Raw genomic sequence first — 13898 nt, 5'->3', positions numbered from 1 at the left:
ACACAATTACCAAAAATTACCACTCCAGTCAAACTGACAAAAACACTCAATGTCCTATTATTTCTCAAACATATTCCCCAAGCTTCAAACTTGTTGATAAAAGAGCTTTGTGGTTGCATGCTAAAGGCCACCACTAATGCCACAAACAGATAAGTGGCACACTGCTTAGCTAAAGGAATGAAACAATGTTATCCTGATAATCTAAAACTAATTATTTGAGAGAAATTGCTGGCAGTAATGGGAGTACCACAATATTGAACATTCAGCCTTCAGTTTATTGAGCCTAAAATAATTAATCTTTCGGCACTTTTAAAGCATTTAAGTGGATATTCAGAGAAGTATCTTTATTATGCCTAGCTCAAATCTTGGTGGCATTTTGTGGATCTCCTCCAGAACCTAACTCCTGAGTAGACTCATGTTTAACACATTTTGTAAACGGATTATAAGTTTGTTCAGGTGGCATTAACCTCTAATGTCAGCAGAAAATACACAGTTACCTCCTGAGGAGAGTCTTATTACATAAAGTTAAAAGTTCAAACTTAACTGCTAAACCAGTAATAATATCATTACTGTTTTATCACAGCTTGGTTAAGTTCTGGTCATCTTCCAGAAAAAAAAATTAAAAATAATAATAAAAAAAATAGGTTTGCAATGGAAGAACACTGAAGCTCCTGAAAGTTGCATTCTGAGGGAACTGAATTCACCTTTTGATCAGAAGTACAAATTTCCCATCTGATTTCTTCACAATGAATACATAAACTGAATGAAGTAGAGCACTAACCTGATCTACTCCCCATCTTCATCCCAGGCTGCTATTCCTTGGAGATAGTCAGCCACAGTGAACTGTGGTTTGGATTTTTCTTTTCTTTTGCAGTATAAGGAAATGACCCTGAGGTTGCAGACTGTGAGATTTTTATGTGCTTGTTTACAGAATAAAGACTAACACTGCAATCTCTGGAGGTTAAAGGTAAATTTATTAATGTATTCATTCATTAACCCATTCACTCATTAACTCATTCGCTCAGGTCCTTACAAACTGCAATGACAACTGTGTCTCCTACTGATGAATGTGTTTCTGACAGGTAATATTTGCATCTCTGACAATAAATAAGCATCTGCCAAGATACTATTTGAATAAGTTAATTTTGCAAGGAAAAAGAAAGCTTCATAGTACAGCAAAGGCAAACAAACAGCTTCACAAACAGATCAACTAAATATGGGATATCAGGTTTCAGATTACGCATAATGTTTAGTTTTAGCAAACTAAGACATAAGAATGCCTCTCCCTTACCTCTTCTGTAACACCAAATGTGCCCAGCAAGATTTAACATCAGTATTTCAGTTTGCCCTACTCCTCTGTGGAGCTTGCACACTTCTTAGTTAAATAATGAAGAAATAGCTACTTAACAGAATTTGGAGAAGAAAACATTTTTAAGATTAAAAAATATATTCCATACTAGAGTAAAATCTACTTCACTTTTCTTGAGTACATTTCTGCTATTTGGTGAAAAAAAGACAGAATGAAATGAAGGAGTTTTGGTTATAGCATGTATCAGTACATCAGGTTACACCTCTTTTTTTCAGCAAATGTTCCTAATTTGCTGTACATTGCACAGCTTCAGTAGCTGTGAAATTTCTCCTTCTTTGCACTCAATCTCAGATTGGACCTACAGTCTGTACAATAATTACTACATTTTATAATAAGGCCTATACTTGGTAATGACTTAACCTTAGAACACTGGAGTCAAAACTGCCTTTGAAATGACATGCTTCTCCAAGATTATAAAACACATTCAATTTAGGGGAAGGTGTGAAGGTGGGAGCAACTTGCAAGCAAACCCACCTGATTTTCACTTAAAAGAAACTGACAAAAATTCAAAAGTTTCAATAACTGCAGGTAGACAAAGATTAATTTTTTTATGCCCAAGCATCTGAAATGTCAGACCTGCATCTTTTAATCAGACGAAGGCTATCTCACAAAAATATAACACCCTTCCCCCAATTTAAAGTTAATAAATCTGAAATAGCAATGACATTTCTTTTAGAAATATTTAATATTTACAAGGAATCAAAGAAAAGGTATAAGCATCAGAAACAATAATGCTTGCCCCCTGTTGGGTGGTCTTCACAGGACATTAAAGCAAACTAGGAAATTTTAGTAAAAGTTGAAATAATTTTAGGCATGGCAATTTAGATCACTAGAAATCAACTATCAGCCTCTATAATTAACATAAACCCATTTTGTTTCATATGCCAGTACACTCAACTTCAATTTGTAGTTTTTTTGTAGGCACTCAGTTACTCAAGTATATTTCACATGGTAGAAACATTAATTTTGTGTGTAATCCACTCTATTTCTTCCACTATCCCTGAAATAAAAACCTTATGCTGACATTTATGAAATGGCAGGAGGAAAAAATGCTGTAACTGTGGGTATTACTTTAGGTAATAACAGCAAGGCTTTTAAATCCTTGCTTGCATAAAGGTTGACCTTTTCAGTTGATAGAAAAGTAATTTCTATTGAAACTTGGATCCATACTTCAGTCATTACTGTTACCTGCATCTTTTCAAGTTGCCTTTTCAGCAATGCCTTCTATGTTCATATGTATGAATTTGCTTGGCCCTAGGTCACAGTACATTTTATAAAATTTAAAGGGAAAAATCACTGAAGAATAACACAACCATGTTTTAAATATATCTTTTAATTTAATCCTTGAGCAGGATTAAATTAAATCCTCCACTGGCAGCACGTTGAATATATGATTGGACAGATGCTGTTAAAAATAATGGCATCAGCCTTCCAAATGCAATTCACATTGGGTTTTTTTAAAACTGGCCATGGTAGAAATGTTGAGCCAAAACAGTTCAGATCTCTGCCTCCCTTAAGGCCTGCTTCCACTTGAACTTTGCATCCTGCAGACGATTACACCTCTGACAAGGCTGCCAATATGCCAGTCTTGTGTGACCCTCATCAGCACACAGAACAAAGCAGATATAAAGCATCTCAGAATTATTAAGGTTGGAAAAGACCTCTGAGATCATCAAATTCAATCTCTGACCAATTACCACCTTGTCAACTAGAGCGTGGCACTAAGTGCCACTTCAAGTTTTTTCTTGAACACCTCCAGGATGGTGACTCCACCACCTCCCCGGCAGCCCATTCCGATGCTTGACAGCCCTTCCCATGAAGAAATTCTTCCTGATGCCCAACCTAAACCTCCCCTGGCACAGCTTGGGGCCATGTCCTCTCATCCAGTCACTGGCTTCCTGGGAGAAGAGACCAACCCCCACCTGGGTACAACCTCCTTTCAGGTTAGAAAGTGACAAGGTCCCTCCTGAGCCTCCTTTTCTTTTCCAGGCTAAACACCCCCGGCTCCCTCAGCCACTCCTCATCAGACTCACTCTCTAGACCCTTCCCCAGATCCATTGCTCTTCTCTGGGCTTAAGAACACAGACAATATTAGGGGGCTAAGAACCATCCAGGAAAGCGATTAGGAGAGGCAACTTTTCTTTTGCCTCACAGAGTTTTGTCCCAGATGCAGCTCAGAGAGAGCAGGGGGCTCAGCTTGCAAAGCTGGTATCTGGACGAAGAACAGGCTTTGAGGCTTGGCTCAGGGTGGTCTTTTGTAACAGCACAAATAGCCATAGCACTTTAAGAGGGCAAATCAGTTGCAGACAGTTTGGATGGGTAACTGAAGCATTTTGAAATCTTTAGATGTAAACATACATCCATAAGTCAGAATGATGCGTTACCCTCTACAGATAAGAGAGAAGCCCCAGTTGCTGGAAGGTCAAATAAACACAGCAACATTTAGCCACTTCTCACAGCCCATTTAATCTTCAATATGGAAACCAAATCAAGGGGGCAGTGCTTTTAATAGAGGTTTCTGGAACATTCCTCCTCCAGTGGTGCAAAATAATAGTGGTTCTGCAAGTTGTGGAAGCACATTGCATTTCAAAATCTCTTCCACTATTTCAGTTCCCCATTCGAACTGATCATCTCTTTAAACAAAATTCATTATTTGAAAGGTGAAATGAAAATACTGATGTATGCATAGAAGAATATGAAAGGAAAAGGTCACTAACTGTTTTTTAGGTCTCAGAATCTCTGACTTAAGCAAGAGTCCTTATTTTTTATACCTGTATATACCTAGAAGAGTTTCATAACTGTGTATCCAGCAGTACAGACAGTTAATCTCCAAGTCAGCAAGTGCACAGTAATAACCACTTTGCTATACTATAGCCCTTTATTCTTAACTTATTTACTTATCAGCTTAAGCTTACTCCATTTCATTTTAACACTCAACCTTCAATCACCTTGTCCTTCAAGTAGTTTACAACACTCAGAACTACAAACAAATGCTGTTATTCTTTATACAGGATCACATTCTGAGCAGATACATTGTGAAACTAGATATATATGCATATTTTCTTCAAACATAATGTTAAGGCTCTGTTGTACGTTAATGATGTGATCATTGGACAAATACAAACACAAGAAAGCAGTTTTAAGATCCTTTATGTGGCAAAGGCAAGACTCTTCATATGAGGACAAGGATATTGAGACCACTGGTGTTTCATTTGTTATCCTTTTTATTTCCAGTTATGCATTTTCATATACTTAATACTATGTTTTCTTTACATGCTCCACATCTGATAATTCCACCTGTTAAAAATCACTCACTCTTATGAGAATTTCACATCCTATATGGATGTATTTTTTGTTGGAGGTGTTGTAGGAAACATATGTTTGTACTTCTCAAGGCATGTTTGCACTTTACAAGGCTCAGCAACTAAGCGCATGGCCTCAGTCCATTACTGTGCTCCCTGTATGGGCGCTTTTACTCCTCTGAGAGCACCATTGATCTCAACTTACTTTTTGAAATTTCTCAGTCTTCAGGATTAATGCAGTGGGATTTACAGACTGCTTTATTTCAGTTTTTCTTTAAACCCACGTATCATAGCAGATGAGGACTTTATAAAATACAATACTTACAAAGTATGATTTACTACATGTAAAATACATAACATTAAAACAGTATCACTGCAAATGAATGTGAATTATTGAAAAAACGTAAGGAGCGATTCCTGATTTGACACAAGTTTTGGTCAAATTATTCAGGAATCAAGCATTTTCCTGCAGAAATCTGAAAGCTTACTGGCAGTTTGCAAGGTCGGTCTTCTTATGGAGTTAAATTCAATAGTATGTACTCTGATATGAAACCAATTTTATATCACTGAATTCACATATTTTCTCCACTTTTATATAAGTATTAAATACTTATATAAAATCAACCCATTACTGTAAACTAAAAGGGATAGGAAATATTTTGTGCTTTTGGTACTATGACAGAGCAAATACTCCAGATTTTGAGGTAAATCCATCAACTGGATATGTAAACAAGCAGCAGAAAGCACTGCTAGTACCAATAATATCAATAATTATATTAAAAAACAATGCAGAAATACAAGGAGCAAATGTTAAAATCAGACACATTTCTGCAGGTTGTCTACAAGTGAAATTGTTAGCAATCTTTACTGGTTTGAAAGCTTTGAAACTAGGATCTCAGTTTAGATGTGCTGGTGCTGCTGCATGAGATCTGATATTATTAATATTTTACACAGTGGAAGTACAGGTTCTGGAGCAGAAATCTGTACATAAGAGGAGGAATAAAAAAAAATCAAGGGCAGAGAATCATGGAGGACACCAAGTCTCCCAGGTACCATCCAAGAGGTTGGGAAGAGAGAAGAGAGCAACAGAAAGCACATGTATGATCTGATGAACTCAGCCCCAGAATTTTCTTTCCATCACCTCCAGTAGTTTAGTCTCCGACATCTTGGACATCTCTTGTCCACCTGCAAAATGGGTGGGCATCTCACTGAGATGTGTATCTTTTTAACTACACCTATAATTTCCCTGTTGATTGAAATTAATGTTTCCAGGACACTTTCAGCACTTTAGATTGAAGGGATGATTCATGAGATGAATTATTGGTAGTAGTGATTTTGCTGTAAATAATTTAAAAAAAAAAATCTAAGTACCAAGAAAGTTTAGTAAACACTTCAAAGAATCACAGAATCAGTGAAGTTAGAAGACCTTTGGAGACTGTCTAGTCCCACCCCATTGATCAAAGCAGGGTCAACTAGAGCATGTTACCCAGGGTGATGTCCACTTGGATTCTGAAAATCTCCAGACAGAAATTCCACAACCTCTCTGGACAACACTTTCCACTGTTTGACTGCCCTCACAGTAAATATTTTTTTCTTATGTTTAAGTGGATTTTCTTATACTTCAGTTTGTGCTCACTGTTTCTTGTCCTTTTTCTGGATGCCACTGAGAAAAGCCTGGCTCAATCTACTTTACTTTCCCCAAAAGCTAGTTCACCCACCCGAAGCTTTCCAGGTAGAACAGTTCCATCTCTGCACAACGGAGATGCTTCCATACCTTTATTACTGTAGTAATCCTTTACTGGACTTACTGTGGTATGCCCATAGTTTTTTTTTGTCCAGGGAGTCCCAGATAGAACTCTAAGTGCTTCAAAAGACTATCCAACCATTCAGGACAACACTTGGAATACAAAGTTAAAATATACAGCTAATTCTACTACATGAGAAAGGGAGAGATAATGAGACCAGCTCTGGAAGAACTTTGCTTTAGAACTCCACTTTGCTCAGTTTTCACTGGTGTATATGTATAAGAACTGGCACTGAGGCTCAGGAAATTCTGGTTCTAATCCTTAATAACTTTCTATTTTCCTTTATATGATATTTTTCCATTAGTCAAAATCTGATTCCTTTTTTACAGAAACTGTGCTCATAACAAAAGCAACAGCCAGTGACTGAATTCCTTTACAAACCACTTTATTTTTGACGTTACAGCCAAACCATTAAATAAGTCGAATAAATTCTCAACCTGGGAACAAACTGTCATTCTTCAGAAAGTTCATCTGTTTGTGTTTGGCTAACTGCATGGAAAATAAAAGCTTTGTCATTTCTTGGTATTTTTTTCTCCCTCTCCATTATCATTCAGGTTGGTAACCCCAATATGATGCCTGGAATTTCTATTTGACTGTCATTTTCACTGATTGTAATGAAATTACATCCCAGAACATTTTAATGATTACCACTTTATAAAAAGCTTAGATTGGTAGCACAATTCTTACTGCTGGGTAACATGAGTATTTGTTCTTTATAGCATCTACAAAATATGCGGATATGTTTTTCCTGCAGCTTTACTTACCCAATTATGTTTGACAACAAAACCCAGCAAAGCCTCCTACTTATATGATGACAGTAGTACTAGGTTATGCAGTCTGGGTGGAGCACCTGAGTGTGGTGGACTGGCCCTGGCTGCATGCCAGGTACCCACCAAAGCTTCTCTGTCAATCCCCTCCCTCCTCAGCTGGACAGGGCAGGGTAGATACAAAAGCCTCGCGGATCGAGATAAGGACAGGGAGAGATCACTCACCAATTACTGCCACGGGAAAAACAGACCTGACTTGGGGAAATTAGTTTAATATATTATCAATCAAATCAGAGCAGGATAATGAGAAATAAAAAGCAAATCTTAAAACACCTTCCCCCCACCGTCCCTCCTTCTTCCAAGGCTCAGCTTCTCTCCTGATTTCTCTGTTTTTATCTCCTCAAGCAGAACAGGGGGAGAGGGAATGGCACTTGTGGTTGGTCAGTTTACCACAAGTTGTCTCTGTCATTCCCTCCTCCTCACGGGAAGAACTGATCACACTCCTGCCATGCTCCAATATGGGGTCCCTCCCATGGGAGACAGTTCTCCACTAATTTCTCAAGCATGAGTCCTTCCCATGGGCTGCAGTTCTTCACAAAAGAAGAACTGCTCCTGTGCGGGTGTGTTCCACAGGATGCAATTCTTCAGAAACAGTCTGCTACAGCAGGGGTCCTGCACTGGATCACCGGTCCTGCCAGCAAACCTGCTCTAGTGTGGGCTCCTCTCTCCGTGAGCCACAGGTCCTGCCAGGAGCCTGCCCCAGCACAGGCTTCCCATGGGGTCACAGCCTCCTTTGGGCACATCCACCTGCTCGAGCGTGGAGTCCTCCAGGAGCTGCAGGTGGATCTCTGGTTGCCTGTGGACCTCCCTGGGATGCAGGGGCATATCTGCCTCACCATGCTCTGCACAGTCGTCTGCAAGGGAATCTCTGCTCCAGTGCCAGGAGCACCTCCTCCCCCTTCTTCACTGACCTTGGTGCCTGCAGAGCTGTTCCTCTCACACATTCTCACTCCTCTCTTCCAGTTGTGGTTTTGCAGCAGTTTTTATCGCAGAGGATCTGCCACCATTGCTGGTGGGCTCAGCCTTGGCCAGCACTGGGTCTGTCTTGGATCCATCTGGTATTGGCTCTGTCAAACACGGGGGAGGCTTCTGGCAACTGCTCACAGAAGCCACTCTTGAAGCCCCCTGCTACCAAAACCTTGCTGTGCAAACCCAATACACTGACTAAGGACGTTGTGAATTGAGGAGATGGGAGCTGTGCCAGCTCTACTACGGCAGCACAGAGGAAGAAAACACTCATGCCGGCTTTTGTAATGATTAATGTACCATTCTTCTTCTCAAGCCAGGAGATGAGGTTTGAATCACAGACAACTGGTATGAAATAAAATTGTTTTCAAATAGCTCCATTCTACACAGTGGTATTGACCTATGCTGATGGTGTCGGGGTGTGATGAGTGGCTTTGGACATTGCTTATCCCTTACACCCTCAGCTACATCAAACATTTCTTGGCCACTGCTAACACTTTGTGCCCTTGAATATAATAAGTCTGTAATTTTGTGAGAACAAAAGCTCTTTCAGGAACAGTTTTGCAATACTGACTCAACAGAAGTTAAGCTCTAAAATGTGGCAATAACACATGATTAAAGCTGAGACCAACCTGGAAAAAAACCATGTTTTTCCATGCAGTGGATCTAAAAAAGCCTGATTTTCTGAGAAATTGTTTCACCTTGCCACTTCAATACCAGCTTCCTTCTTCCTGACATTCTCTTGGCCTGCATTGGCCAAGAGACTGAAAGGCTATTGTCTGGGCTGAAGATAAACTTATGCAAATGGGTGGCTTCTACACAAGTCAGCTTGAATGACCAGCATGCATATGCTGACAGTATAATGGGCTTTTGCCAAAAGGAACCCCATGTTAAACAAATTCTGCACAATCTTCCTTTCACAAGAGTAGAAAATACTAATTGGAGTATCCCTTTTCCACTCATTTGACAATTTTTAGAAAAAAATTATGTTTCTATTAACCTCGGGAATGTTACTTTCTTCTATATACAATTTATACTGGGCAACAGTAGAGTACAGTATTTAAAGGAATGGGCCTATAGACTGTGAGATCAACTAGCTTCACTTCCTTAGTAAACCAAGAGCAGTTTCAAATTTCAAAATCTCCAATTATTATATATTTTTTTTTCCTGGTAAGTCTGTAACAGTGTTTCTGTTCACTCTGAGCATACAGTGCACTTTTTATAGGCTGCCACCTGAGGAAAGAGGGCATAGGCTTTTAATAAATTGTGTCGATTACAAATTATTGTCTGTCTCACTTGGACAAAAATCGACCTGTTTTGTCTTTTGCCTAAAAACCAGGAGACATAAGTTAATTTATCATCTCATCCTGGGGAAATCAGTCCCAAATCTCTTATTTCTTATGGCGAAGAGTAATTTGGGCTAGAATTGTTCTCCACTTCTCTTATTTCCATTCTAGCTATGAACACAAGAGTTAAAGTTATGGAAAAAATATAACCAGGACAGAATCTAATTATAGCTTAGTGTTTAAGGTACTTGGATGGGAAGGAATGAGCTTTGTTTGCTCCTTGTCCAAATTTTCTGTTCATTTTACGGTGACTGTTTAATGTAAAATACATTATGAGATCTGGTAGGCACGAAACACAGTATTTTAGAATAGCATTGCAAAGGAGTGTGCAAGATAGCCTGGACCTGAATTCGGATGTGACAAGTGATTTGCTTCTTAACTGGCAGGATGGTTCAGACTGCTACAGCAGTTCAGGAAGAAGAGGAGAAACAAAGAGGTTTGTGTAACTGATTAGGAGCTGTCCTTGAGCCCTGTCTGGCTTGCTTTGCTAGACAAATCCACAAAGAAATGTTAGAGAGACAGGTCAGTATTTTTGTTTGGAAAAAAGTCCAAAGGAATGTTTTGGAGATGCAGACTCAAGGGCAAAGAAGACAGATGGAGTTGTCTATTCAGATAAGATGCAGAATCAGATGCGCAGGGAGGATGAAAGAGGATCAGTAGCAGACCCCTGCAGAGAAAGAATAGAAAAGATGTGCTGTAGTAGTCAGAAGAACTATGGAAGACAAAGATAAAAGGAAAACTGTCTCCTGTCATGTGTGTGTCTGTACACGTGTGCATGCAGAAGGGAATGGAGGCTGAGAAAGAAGAGAAGATTTCTGTAGGGGAAAGGGGACAAGACAGCTTATTTTTCAGGGAGAAATCAAATAGTTGGCAATTAACTGATATTTCACAAGCTACGTATCAAATGCTGAAAGTTTGCATATGAGAACTTGTGCAGTCACTATCCTTGCAGACTGGAATTAGCCAACTATTTCTGTTTGTCAAATTAGACATGCAGAAGCATGTATTTGTTTAACTTTCCTTTCAAAAGAAATGTTCTAAAAACATGCTTTAAAAATGTTCTTGAAGAACAAATCAATAGTATTTGCCCGAACACAGGTAAGAAAGCCAGAAAAGGTAGGTGACCTTAACTTTAGATTTACAGTCGGTCTTTAAGACAGGAAAGTGGAAAACCAAGTACATGTTTGTTTAGAACTCCATGAAATGCTGTGAACACCTGGAACTACCAAATGTTTGAGTTAACAAACCCACAAGATTAGGACACATGATATCTCCTGCATGTGTTTACACTGAGTTACTCTGAGTTACAGTCAAATCTTATTGCCAAGACTAAAAAGATCAGTTAAGTACAAGCTACTGAAGTGTTACTTCTTCCTGGGAGCCCTGTTGATGAAGGATTCAAAAAGCAGAGGTAACTGTGTATGACATGCACACAGGGATAATTTAATGCAGGAAATGCTGCACACAGAAAAAGACTGTGTCTGAATGGAAGCAGATTGTAAAAAAATGCACTGAAAATGGAAAACAAAAGCAGTAGAAAGACAGAGCAGGGTCACCTGAACTTCATGGGGCCTATTAAGGTTAAATGGAACAGGACAAAGCCATAGAATGAAAGAATAATTCATGCTGGAGTCAAATAATCCATCCTCTGCTGAAGGCAGTCACCTATGAGACCAGACAATATTGCTCTGGGTTTATCTATTCACAGGTGGAAAATCTCAAACTACAAATAGTACCTGATATTCAGTTAGAACCTCCTTTGTTTCAACATATTCCTGTTGTGCTTTGTTCTCTTACTATGCTCTGCAGCACGAACCTGCCCTCATCCTCCCGGTAACTTCCCTGCAGGGAGTGGAAGACTGCCATCAGGAAAATGCAGGCCCATATTTTCCCTTCTGTTTATGGCTCCACCATCCTGTTTTCACCCTCTGGTTATAATACAAACCCTCTACTCTCTTTGAACACTTATCTGAATTTTAGGCTGTCCTTCTGAGGTATAACTGCATATTAATTCTATGATGTTTGTGGCCCTTTCTGCCTCTTGAAAGGAAATGAAAACATTGTGAAACAAAGCCTGCAGTTCCTTCCGTCAAATTGGCTAAGTCTCAGAAGAAAGCTCTTGACGTGCATGAAAAAGGATATGTCAGCACTCTCTTAGTATGAATATCCATATTTCTACAAAAGAAAACAAAATCAAAATAGATCATGAAAATGAACCTTAATGAGCTACTGCTGTTTCTTCAAAGCAGTCTCAACTTGGAACAAAAATTCTGATTATTTTTTTTTCTGGAATGTTTTACAAAATAAGAGAAATTTCATCAGCTCCTATAGAACTGTCAACTGGGACAGCAAACAGACCTAAAAGCCCATCAAAATATTAAAAGTAGATATATGTGAACTATTAGCCCTGTTACACTGCGCATTTTTACCACCCTCTCTTCACATCATATTGTGTAGTTAAAAACCCACTCTGTTGCAAATAAACTAGGGTGGTCTCATTGGGAGGTTAAACAGTGCCAGGGGTTCAGCAAAGAATGTGAACTAGCCTGTGGGTTCTCACGTGCCCAGGTCAAATGGCTGATAATAAAAAACAGCCTGTAAAACTGGGACTTTAGCATAGACTCAGAAAAGGACTGCACATTTTGACTGGTGTGATATTATCAGCCTTCCCTAACCAGTTTGGGATGAACACTCCAGCCCCGCGCCCCCCCCCAAAAAAAAAAAAAAAAAAAGCGCCAACTCACTGCTAAAACAAAACCTATTCAAACTTTCTGTGCAAAAGAAATAGTTCAAGAACATTTCATTCTTGGGGATAAGGTGATTCTGAAGTTGGCAAGATTAGAAAGAGCTTAGCTTGATACAGCTGCCTACTTTCCAGATGAAAAAAATTAGCACAGGTGGGAATTAATTTTTCACTGTCATTTTCATAAGAGCTCCACGTTCCCACCTCTAGTGTGTTCCTTCCAATGCTGCCATCTCCTGTTAGAGGAGATGCAGGAGAAAGATCACTTGCCTGTTAAATAAGACCACTAGACAACAAAAGTTTATGTTTACAACCTTTGAAATGAATGTAGTTATATCAATAACCAAATATCAGTTATTTGTTCTTAGCCCCTAAGATCCTAAGGCTAGAGACACCTACCCATTGCCCTGGGAGCAAATAAATGATTCTCTTTACTATGGCAAGAGACTGGTGCTACTTCTTTAAGGATGGATACAGTAAAGTTTGATGTGTAGAGAAAAGCCAAAATCTTGCCTTTACTCAGCAACAGAAAACACAGTAAGGTTTTGAAATTCTCATAGTGCTTTCCCACCTTTTTTTTTCTTTTTTTTCTTTTTGTTTTTGCTTGTTTTGTTGATGTTGTTCTTGCACTTGTATGGAGAGTGCAGTACCCTTTTTCTCACACATTTGCATATAGGTATCTTGTGAATATTTGAGAAAAACTAAGCAAGTTGCACTCTAACTCAGAAGGTATTCTTGATCACACAAGATGCAACATCTTTGTTTTAAATAAACCCAAACTGTTTATACGCACAAACCACTGTGATTCCTCTCTTGAAACATCTACCTGCCCCAGTCTTTTGAATGCCAGTACCTATGTGCTTGCTCTTTCCATTCTCTGAAAAGACACTTCTAGCATCAGCTGGTATAACCTTTCACATGCTTCCCCTTATTCGGATAAATAGGGGAGTATTGATAAGTGGAAAAATTGTACATCTCTTACAGTAAACAGTTCATTTCAACTCCATGACAGTAATTCCAGTAATAATAATTAAAAAAAAGTCAGTACAACTTACAATTTGCCCTGCCAAATTTCATAAAAACTTCATAATTTCTCTCACACCTCATGAACTGTATGGAAATTACTATTATTTTCATATTCTACAATGGCACAGTGAGTGAAATACCTTGAATACAACTGAAAATAAAACTTGGAAGGTTATTTCACCATTAGAGCTTGTATGACAACTACTGTATATTGCTTCTTCCATTAAAAAAAAAGGTGAAGTAAAAGCATAACCTTTCCTTTAAAAAACATTTCTGTTTTTAAGATGATGTATACTTAGATTTTTTAAGGATTAAATGAACTAATGCAAATTATTTTTGCACAACATAATATTCTTAAATGAGCTGCTGATAAAAATAATTTTGTAACATTGCACTTTTACATGTTATTTTTCAAATTTCAGTTTAAGATGCATTCCTGTGGCTAATTTCTTACAAGCTAAGAAGGATCAAGCACAAAATCAGAAATTAAGAAGGGGTTTGAAAGAACTTCTAA

The 13898-nt window shown here is 38.6% G+C and overlaps 1 protein-coding gene across 3 annotated transcripts in view; it reads right to left on the bottom strand.

Moving 5' to 3' along the window:
- Positions 1-13898, bottom strand: part of PRLR (prolactin receptor) — an 88602-nt gene that overhangs the window by 30712 nt on the left and 43992 nt on the right. Inside the window, exon 1 of one of the 3 annotated variants that reach the window (XM_027900623.1) lies at positions 782-1141. The exons of the other annotated variants lie outside the window; for them this stretch is intronic. The gene's annotated coding sequence lies outside the window, so the exon portion shown is untranslated. Of the gene's footprint in view, positions 1-781; positions 1142-13898 lie in introns of those variants that run through there. 3 annotated transcript variants of the gene reach the window in all.

Source organism: Empidonax traillii, unplaced genomic scaffold (genome assembly GCF_003031625.1).
Source record: "Empidonax traillii isolate 1590-97213 ecotype Southwest subspecies unplaced genomic scaffold, ASM303162v1 scaffold743:size316770, whole genome shotgun sequence".
NCBI lineage: Eukaryota > Metazoa > Chordata > Aves > Passeriformes > Tyrannidae > Empidonax > Empidonax traillii.
Note: the sequence above shows the minus strand (reverse complement) of the source record. Positions and strands in the feature narration are given on the sequence as shown.